Genomic DNA, 25,513 nt, shown 5'->3' on the forward strand with positions numbered 1-25,513 from the left:
AAATAACTCGATTACATGACATGCACAAGGAACGAAAGAGCAGACGGTGGAGGTGGTTTTGATTTACTTTGAGAACGAAAGGCCTAGTCATCCGAGAATGTATTTGAGGTAGGCTACAGCCGAACATTCGAAAAGGGATAGGCGATGAGGAACTTGACTGAAGGTAGCTCAAGCAAATATTGAAGCGATGCGAAGGTCTGTGTAGATTAAAGACAATTGAGAGAAGGACGAATCATGTCAAGATCGGCCATGGAAGCCGAATAAAATGGCAAGTGACAAAGAGCCTGAATGAACGCACTAAACTCGTCTATATATACCTGCAAAGACGACATGCGTCAGGCCACTAATTTTATTGCAGGTAGAAAACCAGTCTACTGGCGGGGGAAAAATAGAACGTTACATAATTTAGATTGCACTCACTGACTAGTAAATGGGCATTTTGATTTTTTCCGTTATATAATTAATAAACTTCATTTGGTGTAGTATAGTTGAGCACAAATACCTACTTTTATTTTGACATCCTGTAGATAATTTCATACTGACAAAACAACATATAAACTCTTAATAAGAGGTTATGTTGTTAGGTGCAAACCAGTTAGTCTAAAAGAAAAGCTGCAAATTACCTGTTTTTCAAGTCTGACAAAAATGTAGCTCTAATGATGGAATAATGTCTAGTTTGCGTGCCATCCTAAGGCAGAATTTTTTTTTCAAATACATTAACATTGGGTTTCTTTGAACACGAATTCTATTCCAGCATGCTTGCATCTTGCATTGTATAAGCAAAATATGACATTTTTAAAAATACATTCAGTAAAAAAAACAATCAGCCGAACAATAATTAAAATGTTCAATTACACAAGTCTGTTTTCGGCGTTCTCTATTGCATTTTATAATATTCTTAAGATTCAATATATGCAATTGCACAGCACCCAATATGGTCACAGACAGCTAATTCTTTTATGACCTATAAAACCAGCCTATGTATGGTGATGTATTGAATAAAATATTTAAAAAGGAATGAAGGTCGCTCATTGGCCAATAAAATATATTAGAAAGAAAACGTTGCATAAATTTTCTGACGACGTCTTTGTATGTATATATAGTAGGTTTTACTTTACACCATTGTTATTTTATCACTTTAGCACCATGGCTGCACAGATCCTGTTTGATGTTTACTGTGAGAACCGGAATCTTATATTTGGTACCTACAAGGCCATTTTTTCTCAAATGCACGCACAGCTTATCATTTTCATCATTTCAAAAGTTTCCTCTTGGATAGGTCGTTCATCGGATGTATGCGTGTTTTGCCAATCTTATCACGAAATAAAATAATTTGGCCAGAGATAAACCTGACATCTGAATTTTTGTTCTGAGCCCTGTAGAAACATACACGAAGTGCCGATAAGGACCCCCAAATAAAATTATATGCAAACCCTTTCTGACCCGTTTTATCAGTCGTTGATGCAATATCTAACCTATGAGTTCAAAAAAGCTGAAAGATGCAACTTGGCCTATCAAAGGTTATGATAACTAAAATCGCATTAGAAAAAATGGGTTCCAATATTTACTTCCGTTTCCTATGGCAATCAATCTACACACACTCTTTTCATATCAACATTTGCCAGATATGCCCATCTAAAGGAAGAAAGGAATGCAACCGGTTCTATGAAACCATTTGAGAAACGCAAACATTAATTTCATATAAATTAGGAACCTGTGTAATGATCACGGATTACCTTCCTTTGCCAAAGTACCATCCGTCGTAACTTTTCGGCAGAAGCTTTTATATATGTAAATCACAGAGTTAAACCTTAAACCATTATAATCGTATCGCTGTTACCCCAAAAATACTACGTCTCACCGGATTTTTCTCACAAACGAGGAGCGTAGCATATCATTTTCATCATTTTATAAAAAGGTTCCTCCTGGATAGATCGTTCATACTAAGTAAGTGATTTACCTATCTTATGTACAGTGACTACGATCTACTGGAACTTAATTCGAGTTCTGTTCCCATAGCGTCAGTAGTAAAATCAGATGCCTTTAATATGGCCGCCTTCAACGCTTTCGTCTGAACAAGACTTATTTTCATTGGAAGGGAAACAAGATAAGTCAGAACTTTATGCCCGGTCATTTTAAACAATTTAACACTCAAGATTGGTTTCGTCCGAATGTACGCTATCTAAATGATCCGTTATATGTCATTAACAAAACTGAGTCACAAGTATTTGAGGTAAGAATTTATTGCTGTGTGATCTTGTTTATACGACAGTATTAACGGCTTTATAACAGAACATTTAATTAAAGGGCAACTTCATTTAGATGAAAAAACTCTAATCAGGGGTCTAGAAAACTGCGATTCAAAAGAACAGGTAGGTATATCGGTTTCATTTATATCATTTGTCATGTAAGATGTCATTGCAGACTTAAATTTGAAACTGACTGTCCCATAGTCAATAACAGAACGGTGGACACTAAGCAATTGGCTGTTATGGTTTCTGACACGAACTAAGATGTTGTTGTTGTTGCTGTTGTTGTTGTTGTGGGGTTTAACGCCATTTTTCAGCACACGATAGGCTATACATGGCGGCCAGTATTAAGAACTATGATGTAAGACACCATTAAAGGCTTCATTGTAACACTGTTAATGCCATAAATTATTATATGATCATTTGCGTCTCCGTTAACTTTACATTGTCAGAATCGTGCAATAGTTTACAATACTGAACATCTTCACATTGCACACACGCACACGACACATGTACCGAATAGTAGTATAGTGTATTCGGAACTACTTTGTAAACAAATCATGTACACTCATGTAGTAGATGTTGTACGTTTGGGTTGATTGAATTTATTTCTGAAAGACCTAAAGCAGCTGTTTCGTGGACTGCCACATACTAGCAGCTTTTGAATATTCCACGTTAACATTTTGTATACATTGTTTCGTATTTAGGCTAGCGCTAGACGCCAGATAGGTCATCAGTTGCTGGGGTCCCTACAAATAGCATGCAAGTGACAAGGCATAACGTGCCTTCTTTAGCTGGTAATACGAACGGCAAAAACTATGCTTACAGTTTTACACCCTGAATTTCCTCACTATGTACGTTTTTAGTTCTGCATGTCCGAGTTACATGAGTTATGTCATGGGTTGTAAAGCTTGATTACACATTTCGAAATTGTACTGTAATTTCGACTACAATCCAAGTGCAATAACATCCTCCTTACTGCACTAAAAATTAAATGAACATTATATTCCATGGCATTTGTTTGATAATTGCAATTGAAAGAGTTCATATTTTCCCCACATTATGATACCAAACATTCAACGACAGAACAGACACACACATGCAGATGAGTCAAGACGCTGCTAATTCGCTGCGCAAAACAGATGTTACTTCATGCAGAATTGACACATATAAATCCAGTCCATAATCACAAGATGTAGTAGCATAGACAAAAATACCAAAGTCTACTCATGCCAGAACAAATAAAACACTGCTGCAATGCACATTCGTTCACAATATGACTCCAAATTTAAATATTTAGACCAAAATAACAATTTCTTTCGAAAGTGATATCGAGTGCGCAACGAAGTTCAAATTAAGCTGGACGGAGTTATGTTCCAGTTAATATTGTTATTGTATACTGATAAATCTGCGCTTGTGTATTTAGTTTGGAATACAGCATGAATTTAGTTACATTGATTCTTGTAGTGTCTTTTTATTTATATAATTAAACTTTAGGTAGAGAAAGAAAATGCGCATATAATAAAAATGTTACTGCATGTGTATGAGAAAATATGAACTCGTTTTGTCGGATGGATATACTGCACTCCCAACGTCGTGTAGTATATCTGTCCGAAAATAAATACTCGTTCTTATTTTCCTATTCAAATGCAGTACATATAAATTTAACACACAGTGGATATTGAACAATATGGCTTTTTCTTAATATTGATATTTAGCGTATGCTACAACTCATCTACATGCATAATATCCCTCTCATCACTCCGCCCGCCCTCCAAAACATCTATTTTGTGTAGATAGGAACTTTCTTGGAAAAATTGTTTTAAAGTACTGTATTGCACTTTCATTATGTACATTTTGCTTTCGCTCGAGTCAGATAAGTCAAGAACATAATTTTATCACATTCGACATCCATGTATCCATCCATCCATGCATACATCCATGTATCCATGCATGCATGCATCCATCCATCCATGCATGCATGCATGCATGCATACACACACGCACGCACACACACACACACACACACACATGCATACATACATACATACATACATAAATACATACATACATACATACATACATACATACATACATACATACATACATACATACATACATACATACATACATACAAACATACATACATACATACATACATACATACATACATACATACATACATATATACACAAATGTTACTTAATGTCCCATACACAAAATTTCCAAACTAATGTTCTCCGCATATATCATGAAGTTCAAAACATACCTCAGACAAACTGGTGGAGTTTAGAATGTTTTTTCTTCTCCTGATTAACAGAAAAGCTAAACACAAATACAGTATAAATACAAAACTTTCTCGGTGGCATCAACTGGTGAATGATAAAATGTAATATTATATTAAAACGAGTATGTATCAATTGTTTAATCGTCTCCTTTGATGTAATGGTATTTCTCAAAACTAGCACTATGCCAATTTCTAATAGCGGACGTCATAATATACAGTATTCACGATGCATTATTGTAGCTGGATTGGTTTGGTGAAAGTACGCTTCCTAAATTCTTGACATTGAAAATTCTCGTTCTATTTTAAAGTATACGTGTTTAGTAACTTGACAGAGGAATTATTCATTGTGTTATGTGTTTTTGTTGTGTCTCGCGACGCAAAGCATGAAGTCCATATATTCGGCTTACTGGTGAGTCATACAAATGGGAAACAATAAAACCCATGCAAGTTTAAATTAGAGTTTGGTGATAAGTGGTAATTAGGTGATTAGTGAAAATTTTGCAATATTTGCGTGTAAAATAAGCTTCGGTCAACAACGAATGTTTAACGTCTTTGGAAATATGGAAAATATGGATCAAGCCAGACTAGCAGAAGGTGTTTGATTCGCTCGGTAGTGCGACCAATCGCCTGTGACAATAAAAAGATGCGCTTCGGTATAAAGGTTAAGTATGGAACATTTTATAAAGTCTGCTTGCTTTGGTTTACAGACGTGTTTCATGCAAAAGCGTTTCAAAATTACTATTTTAATCTGATTAATGATTTCTAATGGCATTGTATTAAATGGTATATGATTCTTTTAAGCTGACAGCAATTGTCCTGTGCAAACTTTGCCGCTTTATATTTATTGTTTATTGTAACACTGTCAATATACTAGTCATCATTAAAACTTCTAAAAATTCGTGTTTGTGTAAATATTACAAATATTACTGGCACAGTAAACTCTTTTATTTCTAAGGAGTGTAGCATTTCAGTTGTGAAACTCACAGATTACATTTTAAAGCTTTTACGATACATTGGTTCATTGGCTAGAGTGTCAGACTGGTGGCCAGAAGGTCCGAGGTTTGAACCCAGCCATCGAATCAGCGTGGATCTACTGTCGTTTCTCTAGTTGAACACACTATACTTTAACTGTCTCGGCGCGAAATAATCTTAATTTTGGATTCGTCGTTCAAATCGTCTTAATTTTATAGTCCAGAAAAGGACTTAGCATACCATGTGGATTTTTTATTTTATTAATTAGTAACCTTAGTGACAGCAAACTCTTCACTTTATTCCCATGTTTCCTTGTTCAAGATTATTGGGACCACAAACCTGAGAAAATCATGTAAGGTAAATAATATAGATTTACTCTTTCATGAACGTAGGCTAAATATGTATTACGTTAGGATCGATTGGTCACCGCGCAAATGAACGCTGAAGTTCACACATGTGATCTAAGGACCTAACAATTGCTAATGGAATCTGAAAACATTGGTTTTTGTCCTGTGGATCTTGTACTTTAGGGAACTGACGCGAATGAGAACAGCAAAGGTCGTTTTTCATATCTGACAGCTAGATTATGCCAGCAAAACTCAGATGATCACGAACAATGCCTCATTTGTCAAAAAGCGATAAGGTGTGAAATATTATGCAATATCCTTCAGTGCGGCTTCAAAAATAACCTGCTCAGACAATTTATATTATAAGCAGAGACAAGGCGTCATTTATCCTATTCAATTCAATTCAACTTTATTTATCATCAGAACACGATTAAGTGGTAATGAGGAATATTAAAGTAATAAATACACAAATGAAATAAATATAAAAACACGACGTGACTGTATTATATGCTTAAAAGGCAAAGTGTTATGAACTACGTTTACTTATTTTTGTTCAACAGTAAGTGAGCTTTAACCAGTTTGCCATCGAAGTTCATGTTATTTGTACATACTTTTGTTTTTCTTTTCTAATAGCAACTTCTGAAATGCTAAGATATAACGATATTCATTTGGAAATAGATCCGTTAGAACAAATTGAACACAACATACTTTGCTTCGTTTCGGCTAAGAATTTCTATAAAGATTTGTATGAAAGTCAAATTCGAAATTAACTCTACTTCCCGAAATTGCAATCTTCGATTTATTTGTCTTATGCCGCATCCGTGAATTGTTATCAGTTAGGAGAAAGCTCAACATATGTGCCAGTGACATCTGTATACGTAAACTCAGCAGCTGACGCATGTGTGTGATAATGAAATTGTTTATTTAATTCCATCATCTTGTTTATCCTTGAGAAACTGTTCTAAACCATTAAAAAACAAACCAAAGCACTTTGGAACAAATATTGATTTTCCAGAGGAATTCCTGTATTACGAAATAAATAAATTACAATACATTTACACTGTTCGAAACACAATTTTATGTGATTATGCATTCTTTTCTTATAATCGAAAAACATTTCCTATATATACCATTTCATAGCATCCTGACCCATAATCCCTCCCGCAAACCGGTTTCGGGATGCTTGTTCAGAACCTACGAGGCACAAAATAATTTTCTCTTAGATCTAAGGAGATCAAATAAAGTGTGGAGCTAACTGTAATTAATTTCCCAACACAACTGAGAATAGTAATAGATTTGTAATTTATTCACTCAGTAGGAGCACCGGTTTTATTATAAATTGGTTTGGTTCAAAGTACAAATATGCACTGTAAGCCAGCGAAATAATTTATAAAGAATACCTGTTTCATATTCTGTCCTTTAACAATATAGGACAAGTCTAGTTATATCATCTTGAATTTTGTTATTTGGGCTCTGCGGTGTATTTCCATAACATGATTTAATGAAATGAAAACTAAAAGTATAGAACAATATTCTTCAATAAGACCGATTCTCGTGCATGGCTTTAAATTAATACATGAATGAAGAAGAAGAGATGTTGATTTACCAAACCTGATCTGTACTTGACTAAACTTTATTTAGTAAAATTAACAAATTAAATAAACTTTATAGCCCGCACCAAGAGGACAAGAATATAAACGCGGTGAATGCATGAAATGAATATTCAGTAGAGTGACGGTTTGAAGGACTATCGGATACTGCAAAGTACACACACACACACCCAAAAAAATTTTTTTTTAAAATATTACGTCTAGATAAACACACAAACCCAATTCAAATTCCTCATGGGAAAAAGGTAAGTGGACAATATTTATTACCATAGCGACAAAGTTCAGAATAAACAAAATGAGTGTAAACCATTTACGTCAGCATGATGCTGTATAAATACTAAGTTTGTCAATAAATATTAATTTATATACATGTCTTCAAAAACATAAAATGGTGTCAATAACAATTCAAGAACAATGGTTTATATATTTAATAAATCTCGGCTTTAGCTGTGTTGCATACATTCTAAAAGTAACCAATTCCATTTTGGCGGTCACTGTTGTTTATTTTTCCATCATTTTCTTTTTCTTTAGAATTATGGATACCCATCATGAATATATTTGATTGAGGATGATTAAACTACTGTAATTTTGTATATTCTAAAGAATCTGCAACTAACGGTGAGCCATCGAAAATTTGAGTCTACAGGCAACAGGGAGACCACAATTTGCTATCGTGTAGTAATGAATTATCTTTTCATGGAATTATATATATATATATATATATATATATATATATATATATATATATATATATATATATATATATATATATATATATATATATATATATACTTGTGATTGTAAATTGTGTTTTAACAAGGGAAAAACGACCACACCAAAGTTATTGTTATTTTGTTCTTCCCTAAGGTACTAACACATTTTTATAACCCATTGATATCAGTCATAAAAAAAGTTTAGTGTATTAGCCACAAACAGGTTATTTTATGCATCATTGTCTGGTATATAAGATGTATATTGGTCAAGATATATTAAAACCCTTTTTTCATGTGCATCCTGCCTTTTTCCTATGGACTACTTTCTCGTCTCAGAAGACAAACAGAAAGCAAGAGAGCCTTCATCAGCAATTAAACTGCTTTGACATATTCAGGCTCAGGGTTAGCATTCCATCTTGTTGTTGATGCCGAAGTTCACATAGGATTTACAGTCACTGAGAAAGACAAAAGATCGATTCTTTGATTCTGAACAGAAGTCTAGACATTTTTGCACAATCTACGATGAATATCCATAATCAATTTGCTTCTTGTCACCTAATCATCTAATTAGTTCTTATTATAACAGATTAGTCTGCTCAAATCTTCGAACGATTTCTAACAAAAGTGTTATTCATTACAGGCTGCCGATCTCAGCGTTGCCCTGAAGCAACCAAATAATCGATCTCGTTGCCTTTTTTATCCTGCTATTCCTCAGCTAAAGCCATTTAAGTTATAGTGTTATTTTAATGACGTCACCTGTAGTAACGACCAATAAAAATTGTCCTTCTGCAAGTGTTTATTTGAGGTGGTGATTCAGTGGGTGTTCAGACATTCGGCTGATCTGAATACAATAGTGAGCACAAGTCATAAGAATATCTTTGGAACCAGAATAGAATATGAAGCTATGGAACTGGAAGTCGTTGATTTTTCTCGGTATTAGATTAAATTAGGTTATTTTGTTAACATGACAATTTCGACACGGTAATGAAGATAAGAATCGAGTAGACCAAATATTTCATATTTCCTAAAAATGTTGTCGTATCGTATGTAAAAGTTCTCGATATCGCATGTAAAAGTTCTCGATATGATCATTAGAAAACTTGTCACTCATGAAAATTTACATGTGTAGTAAGAAGCAAGCTAATGAAGACATAACTCGATAACTCCGATATCTAGATTACTGGTGAAGATGATAATTTATGGAACATACTATAGTGAGTCTATAGTGAGAGCACACACACACACAGAGGGAGAGATTCACCTGAAATATAATACAAAGCTCCGCTACACTAATCTAGCTATTATGGCAACGCGTACTGTGTATACTCGCTGATAAGTCGAGTCAAACTGCAAGCAACATAGATTCTGATCTGCCATAGCATAATGCGCCTGTAGATCAGGGTATATCTTGCTTGTTCTACTGATTACTCCAAACAAACTGCACTCTCAGATCTGCCGATCCAAGCAAGTCAGAGATAACTACTTTTCCTAATAAAAGTCATAATTTAAAATATAGTTTTGATTTTAATCGAATAAATTATTATTTCATTTGAATTCATTTGCACAGATGTTCCTAATGCGAAACATATCCTTGATTCCGTGGAATATTGCTATTGTCCTCAAATATTTCTCGACTCTCTGGAGCGCCTAATCAGTACACGGTATATATCACCCACATAAATGCAACTGTGTTTGCTGCTCCAAGCCTTTGCATAGTTTTTGTAAGATAGGAACTCATTCGAATCTTATGCCCAGAAGATAATTGCGCCCAAGTAGAAATATGCTTATAAAAGGACGACCAGTTAGCAGCAGGATTTACGACATCAGTAATATAAATAAAAGCTAGTTTGTACTATACACCTGTTAACAGGAAGAAATAAGAAGGGTATGAATTTAAAAATTGAATATTCGCCTCTATTAAATGCGATTTTAAACAGAGCTAGTCTTTTTACAACATTTCTCAAAAACGTAAATAGTACAGAATAAGGGTGACGTTCAGACTAACAATTAGCTTTCACAAAAGATAGTATCTAAAACTAAAACCGAAACAATTTGTAAAAAAAAATTGCTTAACATACTAATTTCAAAATAATACGAGTGATGAGATATTGCTTACTTGGGAAAATGGGACCTGATTCTTGGTATTCCAGTCAGGTTCAGTTCCTGTAGATATATTTCATTTACTGACCTTTAAATTTCCTTTACTTCAAAAATTCTGGAAGTAAGAAATACATAAAATATTGTAAACGTTTTAATTGAGGGCAGACACCAGTTGATTTAAATAAGAAAGTCATTTGAGGAGTCCTATTACAACGATTGCATATTAGTACGATCATCACAACACCCTCCTGAAATTACGATGTTCTTCCTTTTCTGGTTATACATTTGATGAAACTAGTTTGGAAAAATAGAAAATGTAAAGCAGCGATCTTGTAAAGGTGCAAATAATAGTTGAAGAAAGCTATAAACATTGCATTTGCAAATTTGTTAATCATTCATTTTATATTTTATTCTCTTATGTGGCGCTGAGAATGCAATAATTTAATCAAACCGACTATTATATCATTTCTGGAGAAAACTCATGACATTATGATCTTGCCCATTATTTTAGTCGCATGATTGATTAGACCCACTTTTTGAAAGTCTAAAATTGTCATCACCTGCCCTAGACTAAATGAACAAGTCATGATCTAAACGATTTGTCTTATCATCTACACTGCCAAATGTATCTTACTTAGAAGACAGTAGTAGATTGCATGGAATACAAGATAGAAATTCCAGAGCCTGTTTAGTAATTACTATTTACTGAGAGACTATAGGAAAAAAGGCACGAATATATATAAAAGGATGAAAGGATGAAAAAGAATACACAACAAAAGATAGAAGAATAAAAAGAAATGAAGAAGCTGTAATGTTCATAAAAAGTGAATATATTGTCTCCAATATTCTGGCTAATTAGTGTACTCCCGGAAAGGATGTACATTTAAATATATTGACGCTAATGTTGTTTACACCGTTGAAGATGAGTTATGGCTTTGCCAAAAAGTTCAATGGTTTAGATATCCTTCCAATTTTGAAAAATCATTCAAACTGAGCAAAACTATTCAATTTAGGTCATTTCTGAATATGTGCATAAACCAATTCATTGCAATGCTTATGGCTTAAAGTATTAACATTGTTCTATCTTTTGAACAAAATCAATGCATCAAGTAGCTAATAGTTTCTTCTCTGCGGTTCAAAAGATCTAGGTGGGATAATGTTGTTACTAGCGTATTTAACTCTTGCAGAATAAATAAAGAGCCTTTTATATTTTAATAGAAAAGGTTAAGTTCTAATCAGGTTGGAATCAACTAATTAAAGTCCAGATCTACTCAGGCAATTGGTCTGCCTGATGGACACGGATGCAGATAAATTTTCTGCTGACTTTTTTATTAATTAACCAGTAGAATCACATACTCAGTACTTTTTAACAGAAAAATGTCATTCGGTGTATTTCTATGCTAATCACATAGTTTTAATGTTGTTTCTCCCAAGCATCATATAAACGCAAAATCTGTTTGGCAATTACGTTTTTTAAAATTTGAACAGAAATTTGACCGGTCACCAAATGTTTCCCGTCACATGCTGGTATTGAAGATAAATTTCTATCATTGATTTGATATAACATGTCTTTGCATGATTAGTGCATATCGCACATTTTCTAGCGACGGCGAACTACTATCTTTTTCAAGCTTTTGCCGATGAAGGGGTTTGGTATGCTACAAAGCTATTGTAGCGGAGCGTGTGAGTACAAACAAACAAAGTAGGTAAGAATCTTGTTTGACGCGTACAACTTTCCTGAGAGTATCCTTTAGGCCGTCCTTTCTAGTCTATATTTAGTGGTGTTTACGCCAAAGACGGTGTATTTTGGACATTAATATGTCAGAAACTTGAGAAATCCATTAGGAATAAGATTTGTTGTGCACGATTTCAATATTATCCAGATGTTCCAAAGCGAATAACATTCCAAATTTGATTTGTATTTGCGCCGTTATCAGTGTGTGTGTGTGTGTGTGTGTGTGTGTGTGTTTCCAATAATTATAACTTTGAACTGATATACAGTACTTTTACGATAATTATAACTTTGAACTCAGAATTCAAACTTTTCTGTCATGAGTTTGCAAATATTAGAGCAATTTATTACATTGACAAATTATCCTTCAGTAACATTGTTTTCATTTGACGTCAAAGTCCTGTATATTTACATTCCTTGAGCTAATTAATTGTCATTTTAGGTTATAATCTTATATTAGACGAATGAACAAATTTAATTAAAACTTTAATTAGTTGGTAATAATTTACAAAAGCATTTATTACTTATTTCTGAATATTCATTGAAATTTAAAAGATCAGTGAAGCGAATGCGTAGAGCTCAGTTAAAAGAAATGTCAAAAATTGCTATTTCCTTCAATAATAACACTTTGAACATTTACCACAACAGAAGACGATAAATTTGGACAGGGATGTGAATTAAATGGTGATGTAAAATGACTTGTTTTTATGACGCCTCTTTATCAATGACCTAAAAAGTTGCCGTTTATATTTTAGCAAAATGTCATTCGGATCCTTTGCAAACTCATGATAAAAAAAGATCAAACAATGTTTACAATGGTCATATACCTGTATATCACACACTGCTTACAATGGACAGAGACCTGTAAATCACGCAGGGCTTACAAAGGATATAGACCGGTATATCACGCATTGCTTACAATGGACATAGACCTGTATATCACGCAGTGCTTACAGTGGCCATCGACCTGTCTATCACGCACTGCTTACAATGGACATAGACATGTATATCACACACTGCTTACAATGGACGTAGACCTGCATATCACACACAGCTTACAATGGACATAGACCTGAATATCACGCAGTGCTTACACTGGATATAGACCTGTATATCACGCAGTGCTTACAATGGACATAGACCAGTATATGGCGCAGTGCTTACAATGGGCATAGACCTGTATATCATGCTGTGCGTACAATGGACATAGACCATTATATCGGCAGTGCTTAAACGGACATAGATCTGTGTATATCATGCAATGCTTACAATGGACATAGACCTATATATCAAGCAGTGCTTACAATGGATATAGACCTGTATAGCACGCATTGATTACAATGGACATAGACCTATATATCAAGCAGTGCTTACAGTGGACATAGACCTGTATATAAAGCAGTGCTTACAATGGATATATACATGTATATCACACAGTTCGTACAATGGACATAGACCTGTATATCACGCAGTGATTACAATGGATATAAACCTGTATATCACGCAGGGCTTATAATGGATATACATCAACAAATGCTTACAATGGACATTGACCCGAATATCACGCAATGCTTACAATAGACATACACCTGTATATCACGCAGTGCTTACAATGGATGTAGACCTGTATATCACACAGTGCCTACAATGGACATATCCCTGACTGTCGAGCAGGGGTTACAATGGATATAGACCTGTATATCACGCAGTGCTTACAATGGCCATCGACCTGTCTATCACGCAGTGCTTACAATGGACATAGACATGCATGTCACATACTGCTTACAATGGAGGTAGACCTGTATATCACACACAGCTTACAGTGGACATAGACCTGTATATCACGCAGTGCTTACACTGGATATAGACCTGTATATCACGCAGCGCTTACAACGGATATAGACCTGTATATCACGCAGTGCTTACACTGGATATAGACCTGTATATCACGCAGTGCTTACAATGGACATAGACCTGTATATCACGAATGCGTGAAACAATGGACATAGACCTGTATCTCACGCAGGGCTTACAACGGATATAGACCTGTATATCATGCTATGCTTACAATGGACATATACCATTATATCGGCAGTGCTTAAACGGACATAAACCTGTATATCACACAGTGCTTACAATGGACACAGACCTATACATCAAGCAATGCTTACAATGGACATATACCATTATATCGGCAGTGCTTAAACGGACATGTACTTGAATATCACACAGTGCTTACAATGGACATAGACCTATATATCAAACAGTCCTTACAATGGATATAGACCTGTATATCAAGTAGTGCATACAATGGACATAAAAATGTACATCAAATTATTTTTATATAGCTGTAATTATTAACATCTAACTAAACTGACATGAAGATATGCATTCATGAATACTTACTGATACATTTGACATTACCCATCTACATCACATAATGATAGCAGTCAGCTACAAATACTTATTACATAATAAATAAAGAAATAAAGAGGTACAAATCGTTTTTCTAAATAATATGCACAACACAGACATATTAGAACATATGTAAGAAGCCACAGTGTAAATAAGAGTTAATATAACATCAGCGAGACAAATATTGAAAATGTCTGAATCTAACGAGAAGTGTAACTATACAAACAGAATATAAATATAAATCAGAAATATATATATATATATATATATATATATATATATATATATATATATATATATATATATATATATATATATATATATATATATATATATAATGAGGACTTTGTATAGCGCTTAATCTTTAGAAGCTCTAAGCGCTTTACAGCTTTAGACAACACCTATAAAATAAGAAACATAATAATATTATTACAAAAACAAACAACATGAAATTAGAAAAACATTTTTTTAAAAATAATGTCAAAAAGCATGCTGAGAATATTTCAGGTAGGAAACATTATTAGGTCTTATATATATATATATATATATATATATATATATATATATATATATATATATATATATATATATATATATATATATATATATATATATATATATATATATATATATATATATATATATATATGTGTGTGTGTGTGTGTGTGTGTGTGTGTGTGTTCTGATTTTCAGGTACTGTACTACACTTTTGCCAAGTTTGAATTTTGACACATAGGTAACTTTTGATATGTGTGGGCTTCTACTGCTGGATGCGAACTTCGCACTTTACAACAATGCACGCATAATGATAGATTGTCTCAAAGAGTGAATGACAGCTGTCCAGTTTGACTATATTTAAACATTATTTTATTATTTTATTGATAATAGTATCAACTCAATTTGCACGTGCGTGATATACCAAGGCTCATTTGGTGTATGCAGTCCAGATAATATTTGCACCTCGTGATATGCGGACAGCTTCGTGGTTAATATTAATTGTGTCTCCAAAGAATAACAAATCCAAGTCGAAAAAGGCCAGTTCGGAAGAACATGAGGTGAATTTATGAATACAAGTTTGTTCCAAGACAGTATACACAAATCAATCTGCCAATATGGCAGAACTCAGATGCATCCCAAAACATCAGATTTAGAGAATGATTAAGACTAAGATTGACTGCCGCTTGGTGACTATGCTAGATTCGATCATAAAATCCATTGATAACAGTTGTATCTAAAAAATGTATTTGAAATAAGAAGTTGGATCAACTAGGATCAAAAGAATATGTGAAAATAACTTTGAAAGATGTGAAAGAGGAAATTAAAGAGTCACTGTTGACAGAAACGATGCAGAAGTTGAGAAATTAAGGGGTAAACCGTTTCTCTTCATGTGTAAAATGATAAAATAAAATATGGAAGTCTTGAACAAAACAAATTGAGATATATTGGAGAAAATAGTGGAATTCAAACACAACAAATGGTGCTGTCATGTTGTATGGACATGTAGATCAATACGCTAGTGTTAACAATGTTTGGATCTGTAGAGTAGAGGATTGGAACAGGATACGATATAGATAAAGGCACATCCATTATTTTTAAATTCATCAAGATATCTGGGAATTTGTAGATAGTAAATACTAGGTCAACAGGACACAAATTGTATCTGCAAATGGAATACACTCCAGCCAGTTGATATATGTTGTGGTGTTCCACAGGGGTCTGTTCTTGGACTTGTTCTCTTCATTGTGTACACTCAGTCGTTCTCAAGTGTCAAGATCATCATCCAGTGTCTCACCAATTGTACGCTGCAGACACCCAAATATACAAATCTAGCCACCAAACTGAGGTTGATGCTACCATCCAAGGTGTAGTACGAATCAGTACGAAACCTAGGTGTTACTCTGGACAGTACTCTCACATTGCACCAACAAGTCATGAACATATGCAAGGCTGCATATCTTGAGCTGAGACGCATCAGTTCAATTCGCAAATATCTTTCAGTTGATGCCACTAAAACACTTGTGTGTTCATTAGTACTTTAAAGACTAGACTATTGTAACTCAGTTATGTCTGGTTCATCTCAATATCTGCTCCAGAAACTTCAAAAAGTTCAAACCACACATGCTCGGATCATCCTTAGAGTACCACGATCAGAGCACACCTCCCCGCTGCTCTGTACCCTACACTGGCTATCCATTCGATCCAGAATCAAGCACAGAATTTGTTATCTGTGCTATGTTTCACTCTCGGACTGTAGTTAAACATACCTATCCGACCTCACCCATGTGTACACATCAGAAAGATACTTACACTCCTCTTCTGACAATCGTATACTCATTATTCCAAGTTTGAAAACAAAGTCATATGGACAGCGTTCGTTTGCATACCAGGGCCCAGCAACGTGGAATGAATTGCCCACTGAACTTAGACACAAAGACACAGTGATTACATTCAAGAGTGCTCTCAAAACTCACTTATTTCGACAACAAGAACAAACTTAAAGACCTAATAATGTTTCCTATCTTAAATATTCTCAGCATGTTTTTTTAATGTTTTCTAATTTCATCGTGTTTGTTTTTGTAGTCATGTCATTATATGTTTTTTTATCTTATAGGTGTTGTCTAATGTTGTAAAGCGCTTAGAGCTTCTAAAGATTAGGCGCTATACAAAGTCCTCATTATTATTATTATTATTATATATTGGAATGCCTTTCTAGAGGTTAAGAATGGACTCATCTGTGTAATAGTTTTGAAGGATGTTAGGAATATTGATAATGAGATCAAAATAGCATGAATACAAATCAGGTACATTATCGATTGCATTAAAGCAATAGCATAACGTGCACGCTAAAACCAAGTTAAAACAGATTCCTGGTAGATTTCGTGCCGAAAGCTTTAGAATATTATAGAAAATGTTAGAATAATATATTATGTGTTATTTGAAGCAAGAAAGCGAGCTATCTCTGGTCTGATTTCTATCAATAGATTTGAAAATGCAATTTATAAAATTTCTTGAAAATTTATGGATAACACTTGTGGATGCTTTAGGTTTTGGGGTTCAATGCTAAAATGGATAAAACTGTTTTATAAGGGAGTTAATTCATGTATCCAACAAAGTGGAGATAAGCCTGTCTTTCTTCACTGTAGAACGATTCTGCATATAAGGTGATCCAATATGCTCTATACATAGTTATTTTATGTGTAGAGATTCTTGGGGAAAATGATGAGAAATAATTTTAAAAAATAAAGAATTGATATTGCACATGCTGAATATAAATTAAGTCAATATACTGTACTACTCGAATTCAGATGGTAGCGAGGTTACAAAAATTTGATGTTGAATCAATGTAGAAAAGACTAAGATGATGTTGTATTCAGGGCAGGTCTTAGACCGATTGGATCGATTTGGCCTAATCGGGCTCAGCGCTCACAGAGGCCCCACGCGTCAGTAATTTTTTAAACATATATCTATAGAGAAAATAATTTTAAAGCGATGTAAGAAAATGTTAAGTTCAATATCATCCAAAACCTGTTTAAATGTTTATTTCCAAATGCCGTGCTCAAAGGGGACCCCGCGCGTTAGGAGCAGTGTGCCCGGTACAAATGATCCAAACCAGGGCCCCGCGTTTGCTAAGACCGTTACTTGTTGTATTAGGGCTTTATTAAAATCAAATACAATATTGTGTCATGCATTTAATTTAGAGTATGATCACCACGTTTAACACTTTTAGAGGTAATGTTGTTCAGGTGTAGTATATTATATTTGGCATTTAAATTAAATGAAGAAATATAATCATCTCTTAATAGTTGGTAAAGGAGAACATTACTCTATACAGAAAAATCTAGATGTATACACCTATTGCAATCGTCGCCTGATCCTCCACAATTTCTGTAATAGAGACATAAACAATGATTTTTTAAAATTATATTATTTTTAATTTTGGACCGGATCGCATTACATGACATGTAATTATTCAAACTTATAAACATGGAGGTCAAAAAGTGTTTAAATCAAACAATGTATTAACGCACTGAAGATATAATGACTGAGAAAAGACATAAGAACAAGCCTAAATGATAATCTTTTATGTGGATCGATATTTTGACAATATTTGCATTTTGGTTTACATAGTAATAACTTACTGATACAAATGTTACCAGCAAGTTCTGCAATAATGTACGTTAAGCATGGCAAGAATCGACTAATTGATAATTTATAGAACTGACCAGGATTGTATAATTGAAATATGTTAGGGTCACAATAATTATATTTTCCTACTTGCTCCTTTTGATGAGATGAAATTGAAGGATTTCAAATCATGCATACCATTTTGTGTACTAATCCATCTTTATGTTAAAGAAGAAAGCTATATCATGATGAATGTAGTTGTGTGTGTGTACCGGACGAGCCAATTATTCATTTACTATTACAATGTAGAAAAATAATTCATTTATGTATTACGTTACGATTGTATTTGAAACATAAATTTAATGTCAATAGTTAATTTAACAAACATAATATTCCATGTTGATATTCCAAACAATCTTTTCTTTCTCACTCTTAGCACAAATATTTTTCTATCGATTAAAAATATAGATATCATATTTAAATGTTGAAGTTTTGACTCAGACATTAAGTACGTATTTCAAAGATAAAAAATATATTTGAAAGGTAAAGCAGTCAAAATGTTGACAAATTTATGCATATATTGATGAATCGCTCATATGGCTCTAATTGATCAAATATAACCATATTGTATATCCTTCTGTACCAAACTCACCTTGATTCTATTAAGGTATGTGACATGTCACAAATACTAGTTGTATTATATTAATCATATATAGAAATATGTTACTATGCATATTTCATTTGCATTCTTTGTTATTTGTTTATGTTTTTATTTCATTATATGCTATTGTAATGTAACAATGTATGTTGGACTTATCCTCGTCCAAAACCAAATTTAATTTCAACTAATACATAGCAAAAATATTTTCTATGTGAATTTGTTTATTATCAGGATAAGTATTAATAAAAAGAAATATGCTTATTTGGGTCTGGGTCTAGGTTGTTTGGATTCCCTTACAATTTACCTCGTGTACCTGACATTGTCCAGATTATATATAATAACTTTCAATAACAGACTTTCTAATAATAACTAACATTTGATTTTGTAAATATTTAGAACTTTATAGAAGGTTATTTTCCATTAAGTTATGGCCTTTTTTAGAGAATGTTGTGACCTGAGGTCAAAGAGAGGACTATATAATCTATAATAATACGTCACGAATCGTTTGTGTGTGATGTTTTCATACACTGGTTGTCTTAAGGAATCTCATCTTCAAAGTCTTCTCTCGATTTGTTTTAAAGTGACACGAAGAAGACACTTTACTAAAGGAATACATTATCACGCAACACTCGTCACTCGAAGACGCTTTGGGGCATAAAAGTGTTTGCTTGGTCTTAAAGAAGAAGTAAATGTCTGTCACAACCACTGTTAGGTATTTATAAATTAGAAGCTTAACAAATCAAATATCACTATTTAGTGTCTGTGTGTGACAGTTATTTTTGCCGTAGCCTGGCTGAACTCGGTTAGCCTGTCCGACTCGCGACCAGAAGGGTGCGAGTTCGAATCCTACTAACATATCAGATTGAGTCGGTTAACATGGGGTTTTCCTAATCGAGACATGTGATTCCAATTGACTCTCTTTAAGAAAATGCATTTGTTGGTGTAGTTTAAAAATACCAAAGTAAACTAACATTGATGGACTTCTTAGCTGAATATGCAACAGCTGATTTCTTTCATGTTTATGCTCGATCACGACACAATGGCTAGATGTCGGGTTAAGCATCCATGGCGACCAGTATAACTAGCGAAGGAAGAACCCTGAGAAATCCGGTAGTAACCACCGACCCACGCGATACTACTGGCAAGCTTTCTTACATTCCCTCATTGGCAGAGCCCGAGACTTCAACGAAATTGCATGTCCGTAGGTTAATGGATGAATATTAACAACAGGGTAAGCTCAAATATCTCCCACATCGCTTTGCCAATTAGTAAAACCTAAAATATCAATACAATACCAGCTATTTGTAAATTCTTCATTGATGCATTGTGCCTGAATCTATAGCAAAATATATTGCAAATGACTTTAAAGTCATATTAGTGTTTCGAGATCGAACGTGACTCAGCAAAAACCCTCGCCACTTCCTTCATGGCGTTACTTATGTTACACACTTGACGGTCACGGTGTGTGTGTATGTGTGCACATATATATATATATATATATATATATATATATATATATATATATATATATATATATATATATATATATATATATATATATATATATATATATATATATATATATATATGTGTGTGTGTGTGTGTGTGTGTGTGTGTGTGTGCGTGTGTGTGTGTGTGTGTGTGTGCATAAAAAAAATTCATAGGACCCAACTGTGAATATAAACATTGCGCTCAAGAATTAAATCACGTTGTATCAGGAAAATTCTTGATTCTTGAGAACGTTCAAATTTGTATGATCTTCTAATGTTAGTATAGTGTATTTTGCAGTTATTAGTCATTCATGTTGGTTATTTTGAATCTAGAACAAATCTATTTATCTGGTATCAAATTCTGACTTTGAGGTCTGAGAATTTTCCTATTTCGTTCTACACGTGCATCCTTATTGTCAAAATCCGATTCATTCAACGGAAGTGAAACTTTTTTCTATCTCCTTTAATGAAAACATTGTGATTACCATGATAAATTTTCAGATGAAGCTCAAAAGTATTCCATAAATTACAAACTATTGATGAAAATCCGGATCAAATTGTATTGCTAAGAAAATGAAACCCCTTAAAGATGATGGGCCGAAACCAACATAATGTTCGATATTGAACATAGCATCATGCATTTAATGCATCCATTGCTAGAAGGGGTGTATTTTGTAATTTTAAACTGATTCTGTTTCACGAGGCCATTCATCAAGAACTTTGGCACCGTACGACACGTTTTGTGTAACCTCTAGACATCTTGACAGAGTTGCCAGCCAAATAGCGAGACACCAAAATTCGACAACATGCAGTATATTATTCACCTATACTCCATTACTTTGTATATATATATATATATATATATATATATATATATATATATATATATATATATATATATATATATATACGAGGCTTCAGAGTTTCCTTTTACTGAAAACTTTATACAACGAGTGGTATATCAAAGATACAGCATACATATTATACATATATTTGTTTCAATCATATACAGATACACATACTTGCATTACCAAAGCAGTTAAGGTTGTCTGTAAGCAACTGTGTATCGAAGGAATGAATGAACTCTGCACAACCCTTTCCAGTGTGTCCGTTAGAAAATGTAGTTCTTTACCTTTTTCGACTAATCGCAAACTCCTTTGCAAATAGATAAGTTGCTTCTTGTATTATTTGAATTTCTATTTTCATTCATATTTATTAAATGAATATATGACAAACTTATGATTTAAATATGAAAGATGGTTTAAATGAAGAAAGTAGAACACTACCATTACAACATAGTTAAGTAGTTGAACGTTGCACTCGTTGCACTCGCAGCCTATGGAAACGAGTTGGAATTATCAACTAAGTGAAACGATGAACCAGTAAGATGTAATTCAAACATTTAAATTTAGTACAGCTGATATAACTCATTAGTATGCGTTAATTAATAACAGTACCGAACATACAGTTGTTTCTATTCCTCCATTTCTGTCTTTCCCCTTTCCGTAGGTTCGTGTGACTACATTCATTCAAATAAATCAGCTCATGACAAAGGCGAATATCCGCCGCGCTCGTTTCTTCACAGATTTTAGCTGGAATCATTCCATGATGGTCAAGAGGAGGAGAAATTAAGAGAGATAAAGAGGTCAGGAGAGAAATCAAGAGAGATTGAGAGAATGAGATAGATAAAGAGATCTAGATCAAGAGAGAGATCAAGCGAGAGGGAGATAGAGAGAGAAATCTCAAAGGGAAAGCATAGAGGATTTCGATGAAATTGTGTCCCGTGTTTAATTCATTTAGAAAACGGGATTATTAATTTTATCGTTATTTTATTACATCGCTAATGATTGCTCAGTAGAAATTCATCACAGATTTGGAGAATATAGTAGCAATGGCTTAGGGTTGATACTTAACATCATAGTGAAAATACATTTATATATGTATATTAATGCGCCATGAGTGAATTACAATTTGATATACCAATAAGCATTGATATATCAGACTGCTTTTTTCCAACACTTTAAATAAAAGCCATGTTATTTTTAACACACACACACAAACAGATATGTGTGTGTGTGTGTGTGTGTGTGTGTGTGTGTGTGTGCGTGTGTGTGTGTATGTGTGGTCAACAAAAGTTATATACCTGTTTTTATAGTAGATGCAAATTGAGCATACATATTTAAGAAATATAACGTGTCTATAATACTAAATACTTATAACCATGATGCATATCTTAAAAGCATGATGAGGTATCATTGAACCTTTTGCTCTAGTGTGCATGCGTGGTAAAGATTGCTTTAACAGAGCATGTAGGCCTAGCATTTAACGTGGGGCTCTAGTGTGCATGCGTGGTAAAGATCGTTTTAATGGAGCATGTAGGCCTAGCATTTAACATGGGGCTCTGGGGTGCATGTGTGGTAACGATTGTTATTAATTGGTCACGTTCTATTAGGGAAGACTATGTAAAAGATACATGTATATGTTCGCGCGGACTTTCATAATTACATTTGAGCAGTATGGTCAAACCTTTCCAGGAAAATCACCATGAGCATTTTGTTTGACAGTATTAGTGAGCAGTGGTAAAATTAATGGTCAGTGTTTAATATAGTTCCAAATGGATGATGTACAGATTCAGGCAACATTGACGAACAAGGAGAATTTTCATCGTTATTCATCCATACAGTATAAAGTGGGTTCTCAAGAATAATGTACATATACAGCTGAGTTACAGCTACACAGTCGTCGTCGAGAAGAGCGATGTTTCCTTTGCATTTCACTCAAGCGATTGCATATAAATGTAAATAATAATTATTCGATTGCGCATTTCATGACGTTTATGCTAATTAGCTACATTTTAGAGTCATCGGTGCCATTAATTTGTTTTAACTATAAATATATTAAAATGTATTTGAACCTCTGTTCATGGTCATTCCTAAGCTATAATGTAACCCACCACTCAAATATATAAAAGCCTTGATCAGGTATCGCTGGAGTGAAAATAGGTCCTATATATTTTGTCTATCCTTTGTGCTGAAAGGAAATTACATATTTCATGTCTATATTCTCATTAGTTCCTTGGAGACATTTTATATTGTTTGTCAGAAAAATTGGTATACATTTTTTAAAAAATGTTTCATTCTTAAATTCACTAATTTTATAAAGTTTTATTAGTCATTACCATCCCAAGCTAATTAAATTCTCGACTGTTTTAAAAACTATTTACCCAGTTTCTCTGATAATTAGGACTCTTTGCAATTATAATAAGTTAAGGCGTCATTGGGATTAAGTGTTTTCTTTTAAAGATGTAATTATCTCAAATAAATTTACAGTGTAACCCTAGACTCTGACAGATTTATTAGCACGAGATTCTATGTGTCAGCTTTTTCTGCCGGTTATGCAAGTTTGATGTACAAGTACACCTTGTCTCGGTATGACTGGTCTACGTGTATCACACACATGGTCACCAAGATGATTATTACAATGTACCAGGATCATATCCAAGAATTTTCTTTCTTTCTCCCATAATGCAAACGCCACTTGAATCAGTGACAGAAAGGCACAGTTCGTTCGTTTGCTTGACTGTTTGACTGTTTGTCAAAATGAGGTGGATGAAAATGGAAACATTCTTGCCACAAATACATATCCTCTTTTTTCAATTCGTACTTTCAACTTTATCAGTGGCGTCGCTGGGGGGGGGGGGTGCGGGGGGTGCGGACCGCACCGGGTGACACCATCTCAGAGGGGTGACACCAAAATGAAAAATTGCAAATTTTACAGAGCACACACTGCTCGGTCTAGTCGGATTTCATAAGCGGATAACCGATCATAGTTAAATACATGACTAGCAGGCACAGCAGTGGCGTCGCTAGGGGGTTGCCGGGGCTGCGGACTGCACCGGGTGACACCATCAGAGGGGGTGACAGCAAAATGACATTACTAAGAATTCTGTATGGTCTGTTACGGAAGGAGGACCATGGGGGTGACACCATGAGCTACCGCACTGGGTGACACCAACCCGAGTGACACCACTGAACTTTATCATCAGATTAACCAAAACAAACCTACATGTATACTGTTTGTAATGTAAATAAACTATTGTGCATATGTGTTGATAAAGAGACGTGCATACAGACACAATTTCATTCGCAAAACATGACTGGTATATATTTTACGAAAACAAAAACATACGTTCACAGTTTATGATTGAGGTTGTATTAAGCGGACTCAAATTGAATCCAAATAATTTTTGAATACACTTAAACTTTAGTGATCAAACATTTCTTAAAATTCTTCGCCATTCGCAATATTTAAATGCACCAAGGAGTTCGTTGTGACATTTTAAGATACAAAAAGCATTAGTTTGAAAATTTAGAATAATATCATTACGCTCCTTTTCTTCAAAACTTCTTTTATATAAATGACTTCTACACATAATGTGCCCTGAGCAGTAAGGTTCCCACATCTCTGGTTTTGTCGAAATGCTACAATTCCACATCACGGGAAGCATACTTTTAAGAAACTGAATAGCGTGATTTACAAATCTGTCATTTCAAGAACACGAAGAAGATCATATTGTAGAAACAGTAGTTGATTTAGTAAAAGCGTGCGTACTATTGGAAGCATGGGCGTCCGCACTAGTGGGGGGAGTAGGGGTATATAATATAAATATAAACCTTTCATTTTCGCTCCCGCCCCCATCCCATTTTTGACTAGATCCCGCCGCCTCCTCCCCCTCCCCCCCCCCCCGGAAAATTCCTGCGGATTCCAATGATTGGAAGGAAGAGAAAGAGAACACATTAAAAAGAAATATTT

At 34.1% G+C, this 25,513-nt stretch overlaps 1 protein-coding gene across 2 annotated transcripts in view; it reads right to left on the bottom strand.

Annotated features, from left to right (window-relative positions):
- LOC149792581 (uncharacterized) overlaps window positions 1–25,513 on the bottom strand; it is a 70,942-nt gene that overhangs the window by 40,098 nt on the left and 5,331 nt on the right. The window contains exon 2 of one of the 2 annotated variants that reach the window (XM_089971202.1): window positions 10,295–10,393. The exons of the other annotated variant lie outside the window; for it this stretch is intronic. The gene's annotated coding sequence lies outside the window, so the exon portion shown is untranslated. The remainder of the gene's footprint in view (window positions 1–10,294; window positions 10,394–25,513) is intronic. 2 annotated transcript variants of the gene reach the window in all.

The sequence above is a fragment of the Sinohyriopsis cumingii genome, chromosome 9, assembly GCF_028554795.1.
Source record: "Sinohyriopsis cumingii isolate HCF-2022 chromosome 9, ASM2855479v2, whole genome shotgun sequence".
Taxonomy (NCBI): Eukaryota; Metazoa; Mollusca; class Bivalvia; order Unionida; family Unionidae; genus Sinohyriopsis; species Sinohyriopsis cumingii.